This window comes from Schistocerca serialis, chromosome 4, assembly GCF_023864345.2.
Source record: "Schistocerca serialis cubense isolate TAMUIC-IGC-003099 chromosome 4, iqSchSeri2.2, whole genome shotgun sequence".
NCBI lineage: Eukaryota > Metazoa > Arthropoda > Insecta > Orthoptera > Acrididae > Schistocerca > Schistocerca serialis.
The window spans coordinates 448,787,303-448,802,324 of record NC_064641.1 but is presented as its reverse complement, the minus strand read 5'-3'; positions in this window follow the sequence as shown (position 1 = coordinate 448,802,324).

Genomic DNA, 15,022 nt, shown 5'->3' with positions numbered 1-15,022 from the left:
TTGCATTCAGCTTCGCTACACGTTCCATCCACCTCTACCGTATATTTGTCGTGGTCACAATTACAGTGTGTACCCTGATCGATTTATGTGACTTACAGCCTCTGATGGTAATTCCCAACAACATCTCTCCATTGTTCGATGAACAACCTTCAGCCTTTTACTGATTTTTGCATAAAGTCAACGTCTTATTACCGCAATTAAAAGCTGCAAGTACACAGTGATTGTAAATTTTCCTATTCAGACACAACACATGCTTGGTTTTGAAAACATTGTTTACTTTACCAAAACCATGTCAACACATTCTGTTTCTCTTGCCATCCATCAAGTCACTGTCGTCCACTGCCTACATACCATCTGTCATCAATTGGTTCTGTGACTTCATTCGTATGATTTTCTTGCCGAGAAGTTGATTATACACTGATGAGCTCGAATATTACGATTATGCTCTTAAAAACGTGTTGGTCCACTTTAGAACAACAGCGATCCTGCGCTGTATGCATTTGACATCTCCTTGTAGGCTGCCGGAATTGTGTGCCACCAGTTGTCTACGCACAGGTCACGCAATTCCCATAAATTACTGCCCGGTGATTTTAGACGCCCGATAACGTCCCAAGTGTGTGCCATGGGGATCGGATCAGGTCAATTCGTTGATCAAGACATCAGCGCGAGTCCACTACCAAGCGTCTCAAGTCACTGTAGCACAATTCTGGCCTTTTGACGCGGACAGCTAGACTGCTGGAGGATGCCATCGTCGTCGTCGACGACATCAAGCATCAGAGAGGATGCAGTTGGCCTGCAGTAATGTTTAAGTAGTCCATAGCTCTCGTGGTGTCTTCGATTACTAGCACAAATCCTATGGAAGTCCAGGTCAGAGTAGCTTGGTACAGGCCCCAGTGGTGCGCTGCATGTTTCGAGCAACCGTTCTCCTGGATGACGGCGTATCCTGACACGACCACCTGGTATAACAAGAAACGTGATTCATCCAACCGGGTGACCTGTTTACAATGTCACTCAGTCCAGTCTCGATGATGCAATGTCCACTGCAGTCGTAACTGACGATGTCGTTGGGTGAACACTGGAAGACGTACAGTTTCAAAAATGGTTCAAATGGCTCTGAGCACTATGGGACAACTTCTGAGGTCATCAGTCCCCTAGAACTTAGAATTATTTAAACCTATCTAACCTAAGGACATCACACGCATCCATGCCCGAGGCAGGCTTCGAACCTGCGACCGTAGCGATCACGCGGTTCCAGAATGTAGCGCCGGCCGGCGACGTACAGGTCATCTGCTGCTTAGATCAACAAAGTGCCCTGAAATATGTCCTCCGAAAACTTGTGCCTTCACCAGCATTGTACTCAATCGTCAGCTCTGTAACAGATCGCCGCCTTCCTGCTCTACAGAGCAGGCAAGCCTTGAATGTTCAACATCCTATCGCCTATTCGTGGTTTCTCAGCCACTTTCCATTCACGTTCAAGAAAGTACCACACGAATAGTACACCAGCTTGCCGCTACCAGGATGTTCGTTCCCAGGACCGGGCCCTAGCAGAGTCGCTTATATCAGTGGATTTCCCCATTTGTGGCTCGTATAGTTGCTAAAAAGATTCCTCATCCGTGGCTACTCAGGTTATATCTTTTCTTACCGCGACACGCGCCCGCAACGCAACCAGTGAAGGTGGACAGTGGGCATAACCTTTTGGGTCGTGACTGTCTACTATTTTAGACTCATTGTGATTAATTTTCATGACAACTTTTAAAGTTATTCTTTTAATATGAACTTCAAGTTTTCGGACGTGTGAAATACTCTAATAACTCGCAAAAATGAAGCCACACAATTTCATCATAATCTGTTGGTATTTAGAGATGTATTCCTGCCCCCCCCCCTTTTTCCTGCCTCCGCAGTATACAATGATCAGCCAGAACAATATAACCACTGACCTACAACCGATATAAACCAGTCCAGGCGACAACAGCGTCACCTGGCAAGGAATGATTGCTAGTCAGACACACGCGCTTCATGTAGTATCGGTGAGCGTGTTGTCCGTGTGCAGTATGGGGAAGGCCCGCGAACTATCTGAGTTTGACCGAGGCAATTGTGTTGGCCCGGAGACTCGGGCACGAGCATTTCAGAAACTGCACGACTTGTCTTCAGTAGGTGGCGAACCCAGGAGAAACCATGTCCAGATGTCGTGGTGCTTGGCAGCCACTGCTTTTTACAGATGTCGGATGTCGGTGTCTGGACACACTGGTAAAACAGGATAGGCGGCGAGCTGTGGCATCAATAACATGGGACTCTAATGCTGTGCAGAGTACACGTGTGTCGGAAAACACAGTGCACTGAACACTCCTACGATGGGCCTCCACAGCCGACGACCCATGTGTGTGCCAATGTCAACACCACGATATCGGCAAACTACGACTGAAATGGGCACATGACCTTCGGCACTGGACGTTGGCGCAGTGGCAGAGCTTGCATGGTCTGACGAATCCCGATACCATCACGCCGATGGAAGTGCGCGAATCCGTCGTCTTCCAGGGGAACAATTCCTTGACACCTGTACTGCGGGAAGGAAACTAGCTGGCGGCGGCTCCATTATGCTATGGGCATCCATGATTCCTGAGTGTCTCGTACAAGGTACCAAGACGGCCAAGGAGTATCGTACACTGGTTGCAGACCGCGCACACCCCTTCGTGACGATCATGTTTCCCGACGTCAGTGGCATTTTTCGACCACATAATGCGGCATGTCACAAGGCCAAGAGTGTGATGGAGTGATTAGAGGAACATATCGGCGAGTTCCAATTTGTGCTAGCCCCCCAACTTGCCAGATATGAACCCGATCGAAATATCTGTGAAGTGATTGAACGTAACGTCAGAGCTCATCGACCACGTCCCCGGAATTTACGGGAATTAGGCGACTTGCGTGGGCAGATGCGGTGTCAACTCCCTCCAATGACCTACCAAGGCAAGATTGCTCCCATGCTATGACGCGTCACCGCTGTTATACGTGCCAAAGTTGGACATACCGGCTGTTAGGTAGGTGGTCGTAATGTTCCGGCTGAACAGTGTAAGTGAAAAAGCAGTCAACGAAGTGTAACAGTGACACTGAGGAGGATTTAAGCAACTGCCTTAATTTAGCTTGATCCATAAAATGCAATCGATAGACGAGTCGCAGTCTTCCGAACCCAGAAAAGGCAGGCGTTTTGGGAGAACCATTTGCCTGTTGCTAGTCACGTTGATGGTTTGCAGGAACTAACAATCAAGAGATCACTTTTCAGCAAAACTTATAGTACCCCGTCACAAAATATGGACTGTGATCGTGTTAAGGATGGTTAGTTTACGCAGTCGGACACAGAGCTATTTTCTCTTATCTGAAATATACTATAATCAGAATATAAAATAACGTGGATTGTAAATCGTTTCTATTAGGTCACACAAGACTGCAATTAACAGTTCTAGCAAGACAAAATTACGATCTGTAGTCCAATTAGTAACGATGATTAACCCAAATATCAATGAGTAGTTAAGAGTCATCATCAGCCATTTCATGAGAAAGCTATCGAGTCAAGTTGTGTCCGTAATATTTATTATGTACTTTACAGTGAGACTTTAATTACTGAGATATTCACTGCTTCATATTAACGGCTAGGAAAATACTGTGCATGGTTCTGACGAAAACAAAGAAATTAATCTGCAGCTATACTTTCTTACAGTCCAAGATAGCCTTTATAACTGTTCAAATTGTAACAATTCTCATCAACGGATGCTACTAGAATGACGATATTGATTTAGTGTACAATTACGCGCAATCTCCACGAATAAACTGCATAATGACTCGTTGCTGCCCTGTCAATCGACGGAATACTTCGAAACTCATATTTCTTCACATCAGCGAGCAGCAAAAAAAAAAAAATTTGTTGCGACTCAAGTGTACGCTACAATTCCGCGCGAAATGCGGACGACGACTCCCTCCTCGCATGCGGCACGTGACTGTTGTGGTTCGGCATTGTGGAACGTGAAACAGCAAGAGAATGCCCCTGGTGGAGAAAAGTCACGCTCAGCTCCGAAAGTCCCAGAGAATCAGCAGTGCGTAAAGAATACAATTTGCCACATCACACCTTTGTCGATAGTAGTACCCTTTCTACACTTAGTAAACAGTGAAATGCTACACAAAAGTTAATCATTTAACTTCAATATTTGTTGAGTAATTCTGTTAGAACAAAGTCGCTTTTAGACTACAGGTTGCCTTGTCTTGAAATTCTATTTCTATTGCAGCACTGTGCAACAATTATATTTAGAACAGTTTTCAACTAGATTCATTCGGTAAAGTTTTTTTCGAGATAATACGAATTTCTAACAGTCGTTTTTAAGGACATAAGATAGTTTTCTCTATATAAAGTAAAATTCAGGATTTGAGACAAGAACCTACCACATATACTATGACTTGGGTCAATAACAGTTCCTACGCATACGTAATTTAAATTATGCTGAAAAAGCAACACCCAATAAATGCTGGACCACGTGATTTATAACACTAAAGAAAACGGTAAGTTGCCTGGACGCTGTGATTCGAAACGCTGCATCAGCGTCAAGTGTTACGTGATTTTACATCTACATCTACGTGATTACTCTGCTATTCACAATAAAGTGCCTAGCAGAGGGTTCAATGAACCACCTCTAAGCTGTCTCTCTACCGTTACACTCTCGAACGGTACGCGGGGAAAACGAGCACTTAAATTTTTTTGTGCGATCCCTGATTTCTCATATTTTATCGTGATGATCATTTCTCCCTATGTAGGTGGGTGCCAACAGAATGTCTTCACCATCGCAGGAGAAAACTGGTGAATGAAATTTCATGAGAAGATCCCGTCGCAACGAAAAACGCCTTTGTTTTAATGATTGCCACTCCAATTCACGTATCATGTCTGTAGCACTATCTCCTCTATTTGGCGATAATACAAAATTAGCTGCCCTTCTTTGTACTTTTTCGATGTCATCCGTCAGTCCCATCTGATGCGGACCCCACACCACACAGCAATACTCCAGAATAGGGCGGACAAGCATGGTGTAAGCAGTCTCTTTAGTAGACCTGTTGCACCTTCTAAGTGTTCTGCCAATGAATCGCAGTCTTTGGTTTGCTCTACCCACAGTATTATCTATGTGATCGTTCCAATTTAGGTTATTTGTAATTGTAATCCTTAAGTATTTACCTGAATTTACAGCCTTCATATTTGTGTGACTTACCGCGTAATCGAAATTTAGCAGATTTCTTTTAGTACTCGTGTGAATAACCTCACACTTTTCTTTATTCAGGGTCAATTGCCACTTTTCGCATATCTTATCTAAATGATTTTGCAAGGCGTTTTGATCATCTGATGACTTTACAAGACGGTAAATGACAGCATCATCTGCAAACAATCGAAGACGGGTACTCAGATTGTCTCCTGTGTCGTTAATGTAGATCAGAAACAATAGAGGACCTGTAACGCTTCCTTGGGGAAAGCCTCAGCCTTTACGTGGCTAGCACGTGCCTATCCTTCTAGTTAAGAACTGCCATGGAGCAATTTTTAAACATTCCATATTTTTACCAGCAGAGCCAACGACCAGCAGAGAGAATAATTCCATGTAACTGTACAAATTTTAGCCTTGTTTTCAAACCGGTAATTGCTCACTGTTGTCACTGATTGGTGACTGTAGCATGGTACCCAGTTGCGCCTTGTAACTTTTCCACACGCGTGCTTTTGCCTCCTTGACGTGGAGGGACTTCCCTCCGGCTATTCCTATCATATCGCTACAATTGTGAATACCGACGCTATGCACAACGGCCGGACACAGCGTGCCGAAGTTCACGCGTGCAGAGTGTGCGTGCGGGCCGCGGGCGGGCCGAGGCGCGGCCCGTCACTCGGCTTCGCTCGGTCCTTCTCGGAAGGACTCGGAACAGCGCGACATTCCATGTGGCACTGCAGTGTGGCATTTTTCGGTCGTCAGCACTCTATATTCGTCAGAATCGTGCTGTCAATGCTGTTTAACCTCCACTATTTGTTCGTGGTATGAAGAGTGTTCACAGATTCAAAGGCTTTTTGCACAAAAAGAGGGAGTCTAGCGATTTAGCGTCGCAGTTGCTTAAAATGTATGGGTATGATGGAAGACAGGGATTAGAATTCTCAATTCGGTTTAGCGACTGCTACTGCATGTTTGCTATGAAACGACATTACAATATCATGCAGAAAGAATTTAAATATTTAGTTGACAATGAATGAGCAGAAAATAACAGCAATCGACAGATGGGGTTTATTGTTCTGTACATAAAATAGCACTTTATGCTGAATCTGAAGGCCTGGATCACGTGAAGAAATCGGTGATACGAAAAGAAAAATTTCTGAAGACTCAAGCACTATTATATTTTCAACTGCAACCGTCTTCAATGGATCAGAAAGAAGAGTATGGAGACTTCATATATCACTGTGAAGTACGTTAGCTAAGTCAAAAGACATGGCGAGCAATTTTTCGATATAAAACTCGCTATTGTTGGATTTATGAAGGAAAAAAGTGCAAGAACTAAAATTAGAACATCCGGAATGCACTGAAGACTTTGCATTTTAAGTGGTCTTGACTGCACACTGTCCACAGTAAGACTTTGCAAGATAACTTCTTTCTGATTTGATGGGGATGCATTTAAAAAGAAAATCGAACTGTAGAAGGGATAACTTCTGACAAAGACAGTCTAATTCCCTAGGCTCACTGGCGTTACAGCTACCGTGAGATTTGAAGAATTCATTGTGGTGGTGAAAGAATACCAAGAATAATTTTATAAAGATTTTGAGGACACTGTCAGTTTGTTTTCTAGACCGTTTGTCATTTCAGTTGAGAGCACCCCCTGTGCATGTGCATTCCAGTTTTGGAGGTTCAAATGGCTCTGAGCACTATGGGACTTAACATCTGAGGTCATCAGTCCTCTAGAACTTAGAACTACTTAAACCTAACTAACATAAGGACATCACACACATCCATGCCCGAGGCAGGATTCGAACCTGCGACCATAGCAGCAGCGCAGTTCCGGACTGAAGCGCCTAGAACCGCTCGGCCACATCGGCCGGCACAATTCCAGTTTTAATGACAAAACTTTTTACTTTAAAACTGTCCAGGACGTCTACATTGCTTTCTTCATTTAGAGTTTCTAAGTCTCCATAATGATATTTCAAAAGTGCTACAGTATTTCTATCGACATATTTGTGTGAAACACCTTTCTCCGGTTATGCTACAAAATAAGTCATGATTATGTGACAACTTGAGTGGAAAACCCTGTGAAACTGTCTACATCTATTCGTATGCCGACAGTCTGTATCACATAAAAATTATGTTACGTCTTCAGTGCACCAAAAATAATCAAAATAATACTGAAAATTTGTTTTGTTTGTGACCTATGTTGCTGAGAAATGTGAAATATAAAACAATTAGTTTGCAGCGTGACTTGCACTGCCTTTTAAGTGCGGCACGTTCGCTGTTTCCCCCTCTCCATCCTCCTCGCGTTCAGACAGTGCGGCGTGGCGGTGGGGGAAATGAAAAGCGAGGCTGTGCGCCTTTGCACTCTTTCCAGGGCATGGCTCGCTAATCGAAATCTTGGCCACCTCTGCTATACACGGACCAGTACATCATACATTTTCAAAGATTAAATACATAAAAACGGTTCATATTCGGTCCAAAAATTAGAAATGAACATAAATAATAACAAAATATCCACAAAATACACGTAATACATAAATAGACCTAATAAACAATTAAATATTACGAATGACATAAAGGGTTGATGAATAAGCTCAACGTTTGAATTTGTGGAACCTAGAATCTTGGAAGCGAAAGTGTTTTGTGCCATTTTTAGTTTGTCCCACTTTTAATTCTCAGGACAAGTATCAAAGGAAACATATTCCTGGACAAGGTGGATCATTGATGAGTGTGAAACAATGTTGGTGGAGGAATAGCTGTTAATTTCTCAATGAGATGGAGCAGCAAATAGTCAAATCTATCCGCGTACCCTCATTGCCCACCTTGCAAGTGTGGCATACCACTACATTCCTACTCTGGTTTCCATATTTTAAACATATTTTCTGCATGTGTTGGTGGAATAGCGCTTCTGGGGGAAAGGGTATGCCTGCAACGGCTTAGCAGAAGCTTAAGGGCTGTCCCCATAATTAATCTTTTATTACATCTTCCATTAACCTTCCTTAGAGATTAAATCAGGGTTATAGACTGGGATTAGGAGCTGTGGACAATTACCCTATATGAGCAAAACTCCTAGATGGAGCCTGACACATGCCTCGGGAGCTTCGCTGACAGTCCAAGTAGTATAAGAACCCGGGTTCGATTAATAGTTCACCAGACACTTTTAATCAATCATGAAAATTGACACAGTTGGTTCGAGTTCGCTAGAAAGTGATGTGTTCAGTCGGCTTAAGTACTAAACTTAATACTTAGACATTTATCCAAACAGTTTGACGCTTAAAGAAGATACAACAGTCCAATTATTTATTGACATAGTAGATATATAGGATACAGCTGAGCTCTATGATCCCAGTTTCACTGATAACATTAAAATTCAAAGATACTTTTCCCCAGGGCCACAAAATTTTGAAAGACCACGCAACTGTCATCGTTTTTCCATGTTTGATAGATGAAAATGTATTTTTTGGCAGGCTGATAGTTATCTTAACCGTTGCTTTCCTCTGTAGCTGCAGACAGTCCACTTTAACTACATTCATCACTATCGAAGTTAATTCACCGACACTTTCTGTAAATGATGCCAACGCGCTTGTTTGGGGCACGACTACTACACTCCTGGAAATGGAAAAAAGAACACATTGACACCGGTGTGTCAGACCCACCATACTTGCTCCGGACACTGCGAGAGGGCTGTACAAGCAATGATCACACGCACGACAGCGGACACACCAGGAACCGCGGTGTTGGCCGTCGAATGGCGCTAGCTGCGCAGCATTTGTGCACCGCCGCCGTCAGTGTCAGCCAGTTTGCCGTGGCATACGGAGCTCCATCGCAGTCTTTAACACTGGTAGCATGCCGCGACAGCGTGGACGTGAACCGTATGTGCAGTTGACGGACTTTGAGCTAGGGCGTATAGTGGGCATGCGGGAGGCCGGGTGGACGTACCGCCGAATTGCTCAACACGTGGGGCGTGAGTTCTCCACAGTACATCGATGTTGTCGCCAGTGGTCGGCGGAAGGTGCACGTGCCCGTCGACCAGGGACCGGACCGCAGCGACGCACGGATACACACCAAGACCGTAGGATCCTACGCAGTGCCGTAGGGGACCGCACCGCCGCTTCCCAGCAAATTAGGGACACTGTTGCTCCTGGGGTATCGGCGAGGACCATTCGCAACCGTCTCCATGAAGCTGGGCTACGGTCCCGCACACCGTTAGGCCGTGTTCCGCTCACGCCCCAACATCGTGCAGCCCGCCTCCAGTGGTGTCGCGACAGGCGTGAATGGAGGGACGAATGGAGACGTGTCGTCTTCAGCGATGAGAGTCGCTTCTGCCTTGGTGCCAATGTTGGTAGTATGCGTGTTTGGCGCCGTGCAGGTGAGCGCCACAATCAGGACTGCATACGACCGAGGCACACAGGGCCAACACCCGGCATCACGGTGTGGGGAGCGATCTCCTACACTGGCCGTACACCACTGGTGATCGTCGAGGGGACACTGAATAGTGCACGGTACATCCAAACCGTCATCGAACCCATCGTTCTACCATTCCTAGACTGGCAAGGGAACTTGCTGTTCCAACAGGACAATGCACGTCCGCATGTATCCCGTGCCACCCAACGTGCTCTAGAAGGTGTAAGTCAACTACCCTGGCCAGCAAGATCTCCGGATCTGTCCCCCATTGAGCATGTTTGGGACTGGATGAAGCGTCGTCTCACGCGGTCTGCACGTCCAGCACGAACGCTGGTCCAACTGAGGCGCCAGGTGGAAATGACATGGCAAGTCGTTCCACAGGACTACATCCAGCATCTCTACGATCGTTTCCATGGGAGAACAGCAGCCTGCATTGCTGCGAAAGGTGGATATACACTGTACTAGTGCCGACATTGTGCATGCTCTGTTGCCTGTGTCTATGTGCCTGTGGTTCTGTCAGTGTGATCATGTGATGTATCTGACCCCAGGAATGTGTCAATAAAGTTTCCCCTTCCTGGGACAATGAATTCACGGTGTTCTTATTTCAATTTCCAGGAGTGTAGGTCCTTGGTGGCTGTATTACAATTTTTGGAGGTTTTTGTGAGAAAAGGGGCAGAATAGTAAAACTTCAATAACAATTAAAAATCCTTTGCGTAAAAAGGGATACTCGACATTGCGACACGTTACGTCAGATATTGCAAAACATTTTAAAAGCTTTACCACGCTCATCCATGCGCTAACATATCTGTAGTTGTCAGATCTCCACTTATATTGGCTTCGCCCTCTCGTCATAATAAATTCATTAATAAAACGCACAAACTGCAAGGATGGATTCCTGACTGAACACGTGTCCGGAATTTAATCGTTGCCACGGTAGATGGCACTGATGAATGAAAGTTCCCCTGACCACGTGCCGTATCTGTAGTCCATAGACGACAATTACGCAGATTGATGATGCCAGTTCTGGTAAAGGTTGCTTCTGGTAAAGGACTGATTACAGAAATCCCGTAACTGTGATGGTCTGGTGCAAAAACCATCAAAAAGTCCCTCCCGTAGACGGAAATTCTTTGCTGATAATCGTTGTACTCGTTGCAGATGATAGGGATACTAGCGGTTGTCATACATGATACAAGTAATCGTACTTTGGCTTACAGCACATTGGCGGGCCACTTGCCTGGAGCTTGTACTAAGGTTCGTCTCACTATCCTGTAGAAACCGATCCTCCAAATCTGGTGTGGGCACAGTGCGCCGCCTTCCAGCACGTACGTCTGGTTGAATGAAACCATTATGACACAAAAGTCCAGAAAGGCCCTGCAATGTCGTGTAATGTGGGCGGTGTACGTGAGGGGACTTGTTTTTATATAGTCGTGCTGCCTCTCGACCTTTTCCATCTGCTTGACGTACACAAACACTATCTCAACGTGTTCCCGACATGAATACCGGGCCGTACTGCTCACAGTACGCTGACAATCACACGGACTGCAACACGCAAGGGACACACGGTACATAATCACAGGAAGGGATTAGTGAACACAGGGTTGTCGTAGCGAGACTGAATAATGTAACTACAAGATCTTCCAAAAATAAACAAGAAAGATACCTATTCACAAAAGCAGATAAAAATTCACTTGACGCATTCCTGAGAGACAATCTCCACTACTTCCAAATTAACGGAGTAACTGCAGACCAGATGTAGCTTGAATTCAAAGAAATAGTATCGGCAGTAATCGAGAGATTTATACCAAATAAATTAACAAACGACGGAGCTGATCCTCCTTGGTACACTGTTACAGAAACAACGAAAAAAACATGCCAAATTAAAACGGAAACAAAATCTCCAAGATTAGCGATATTTTAAAGAAACTCGAAATTTAGCGCGGACTTCAATGCGAGATGCTTACAACAGTTTCCACAACGAAAGTTTGTCTGGAAACCTGGCAGAAAATACAGATAGATTTTGGTCGTAAGTGAAGTATGTTAGCGGCAAGAAACAATCAATGCCTTCTCTGCGCGATAGCAATGGAGATACTATCGAAGACAGTGCTATGTAACATCCACGAGATAAATTTTAGCTACAGTGCGACGAGAGGAAATTATACTTCTAACAGTTATAAACATTATCTATCCGACACAAAGAAAAACACTGAAATAAAACAAAACGATGATAAATATTAATTATTTACATAATATTTTATGATATAATTGTACATATCGATGTGTATCAATGATAATTGTAAATTCCTTTTATGATCTGCGTTCGTTTTTCTTTCTTTTTACCTTTTTTGGTTGGCTTTTGTAGGTTGCGGACGCAAGGTGCATATCAAACTGAGGTCTGTTAAGAAATTGTAATTATTTGTTAATTATTACTTGAGAATAGAGTTCATTATTATTATAAATATGACTGAATAATTATTTGTAGCTTTAATTGCTCTCTCAATAAGCATTATCTGTGTTAATTATTTCCTTCCGCTGCGAGGAGCGCAGCCATTGATGATAGCAATTTGTATCGCATTTTTATCTGTGTTTCTTACGAAAATATCAAAGGTTTGCTGGATGAAAATTAGTCTAAATAGTGTAAAATATAAAAGTAAAGTTTAATAAGCATTAATTCAAATACTTATCCTGTTAAAAGGAAATTTGCTTTAACAATAGAAAGTCTCTGTCAATTGTCTGCCTCCCTCTTAACAATTATCTCAGCGGCAAATTCAAATTACGCAACTCTGCAGACATAAATGCCGAAAGTAATAAAAATGTGTAAAAATAAATGTGCGCCGGTGGTTCCGAACTAATTTTAATGAAATTAATTCGAATCAGATTGGTTCTTTAAAAAACAGTGCTCATAGCACGATCCATATAACAAACTTTTCTTGCTGATGTATGGAGCATGAATTGCGAAGAAATTTATTTCGGGTAAAATACGTCAGTATTTTGCGCGGCTGATATTCGGTGGTTTTAATGATCATTTTGCTGAAGATAACTGTTTCCATCATAATCAGCAGTTGTATAGAATCTGTTGTATGAACTGTAATTTAGTGACTTACACAACTTACAGACAACACTTTAACACAACGTTAACTTGGATTTCTTTAGCAACTTGACCAAATCTTTAGCCGGGAGAAAAAATTATTATGTAATTACTCATTGTAATGAAATAACATTATCATTTTCATTTAAAAATTAGTTAAATACCAAACCACTGAATAACATAGCGAACGCCACAGCTGCGAAAGCAGAGTTACTAAACACAGCCTTCCGAAATGCCTTCACAAAAGACGACGAAGTAAATATTCCATAATTCGAATCAAGAACAGCTGCCAACAAGAGTAACGTAGAAGTACATATCCTCGGAGTAGTGAAGTAGCTTAATTCAGTTAATAAAAGCAAGTCATCTTGTCCAGACTATATACCAATTAGGTTCCTTTCAAAGTATGCTGATGCATTAGCTTCATACTTAACAATCATATACGAACGTTCGCTGGACGAAAGATCTGTATCCAAAGACTGGAAACTTGCACAGGTCACTCCAATATTCAAGAAAGATAGTAGGAGTTGGTTCAAATGGCTCTGAGCACTATGGGACTTTACATCTGAGGTCATCAGTTCGACAGTAGGAGTAATCCACTTAATTACAGGCCATATCATTTTTCGATGTACTCCGTCAGTCCTATCTGGTAAAGATCCCACACTGCGCAGATTTGGGAGACAATCTGAGCAGTCGTCTTAGGTTGTTTGCAGATGACGCTGTCGTTTGTCGACTAATAATGTAGCAGGATTTTGAAACATATATTGTATTCGAACATTATGAATTATCTCGAAGAAAACGGTCTATTGACACACAATCAACAAGGGTTTAGAAAACATCGTTCTTGTGAAACACAACTAGCTCTTTATTCACATGATGTGTTGAGTGCTATTGACAAGGGATTTCAGATATATTCCGTATTTCTGGATTTTCGGAAGGCTTTTGACACACAAGCGGCTTTTAGTGAAATTACGTGTTTATGGAATAGCATCTCAGTTATGTGACTGGATTTGTGATTTCCTGTCAGAGAGGTCACAGTTCGTAGTAACTGACGGACAGTCTTCAAGTAAAACAGAAGTAATTTCTGGCGTTCCCCAAGGTACTGTTATAGGCCCTATGCTGTTCCTTATCTATATAAACGATTTGGGAGACAATCTGAGCAGTCGTTTTAGGTTGTTTGCAGATGACGCTGTCGTTTGTCGACTAATAAAGTCATCAGAAGATCAGAAAAAATCGCAAAACGATTTAGAAGAAATATCCGAATGGTGCGAAAATTGGTAGTTGGCCCTAAATAAGGAAAAGTGTGAGGTCATCCACATGAGTGCTAAAATGAATCTGTTAAACTTGGGTTAAACGATATCTGTCAGCCGTAAATTCAACTAAATACCTAGGAAATACAATTACGAACAATTGGAAGGAACACATAGTAAATGTTGTGGGGAAGGCTAACCAATGATTGCGTTTTGTTGCCAGGACGTTTAGAAAATGCAACAGATCTGCTAAGGAGACTGCCTACACTACGCTTGTCCGTCCTCTTTTAGGATACTGCTGCGCGGTGTGGGATCTTTACCAGATAGGACTGACGGAGTACATCGATAAAGTTCAAAGAAGGTCAGCACGTTTTGTATTATCGCGAAATACGAGAGAGAGTTTCACGGAAATGATATAGGATTTGGGCTGGACATCATTAAAAGAAAGGCGTTTATCGTTGCGACGGAATCCTTTCACGAAATTCTAATCACCAAATTTCTCCTCCGAATGCGAAAGTCTTTTGTTGACACCGATCTACATAGGATGAAATGATTACCACCATGAAATAAGGGAAATCAGAGCTCGTACGGAAAGATATAGGTGTTCGTTCTTTCCGCGCGCTATACGGGATTGGAATAAAAGAGAATTGTGAAGGTAGTTCGATGAATCCTCCGTCAGACACTTAAATGTCATTTGCAAAGTATCCATGTAGATGTAGATATAGAACTCTCATTCGTAAGCGCTATCTTCTATGGCATCGATGCATTTCCGGACACATGTTCATAGTACTTTTTTCCTGCATTTCCAATCAGGAATCCTTATTAATGTTCACCCTGCATAATGCACTCAGTAAAAATGTGGCGTACAGTGATTTGAACGCCACAGGCACCATAGACTGGAGGCTACTGTCGCCGGAGTATGAGGCCGTGTGTCAGCGGACAGTGCCCTCTTCAGAGGCGGGTCACGGTTACTTCTTCCCACTACAGAGATCAGTATGACTCGCCTCGGCGGGATAGTTGGCTTCACCGATCGTAGTTCTATACTTGCTTAAGACCAGATACTC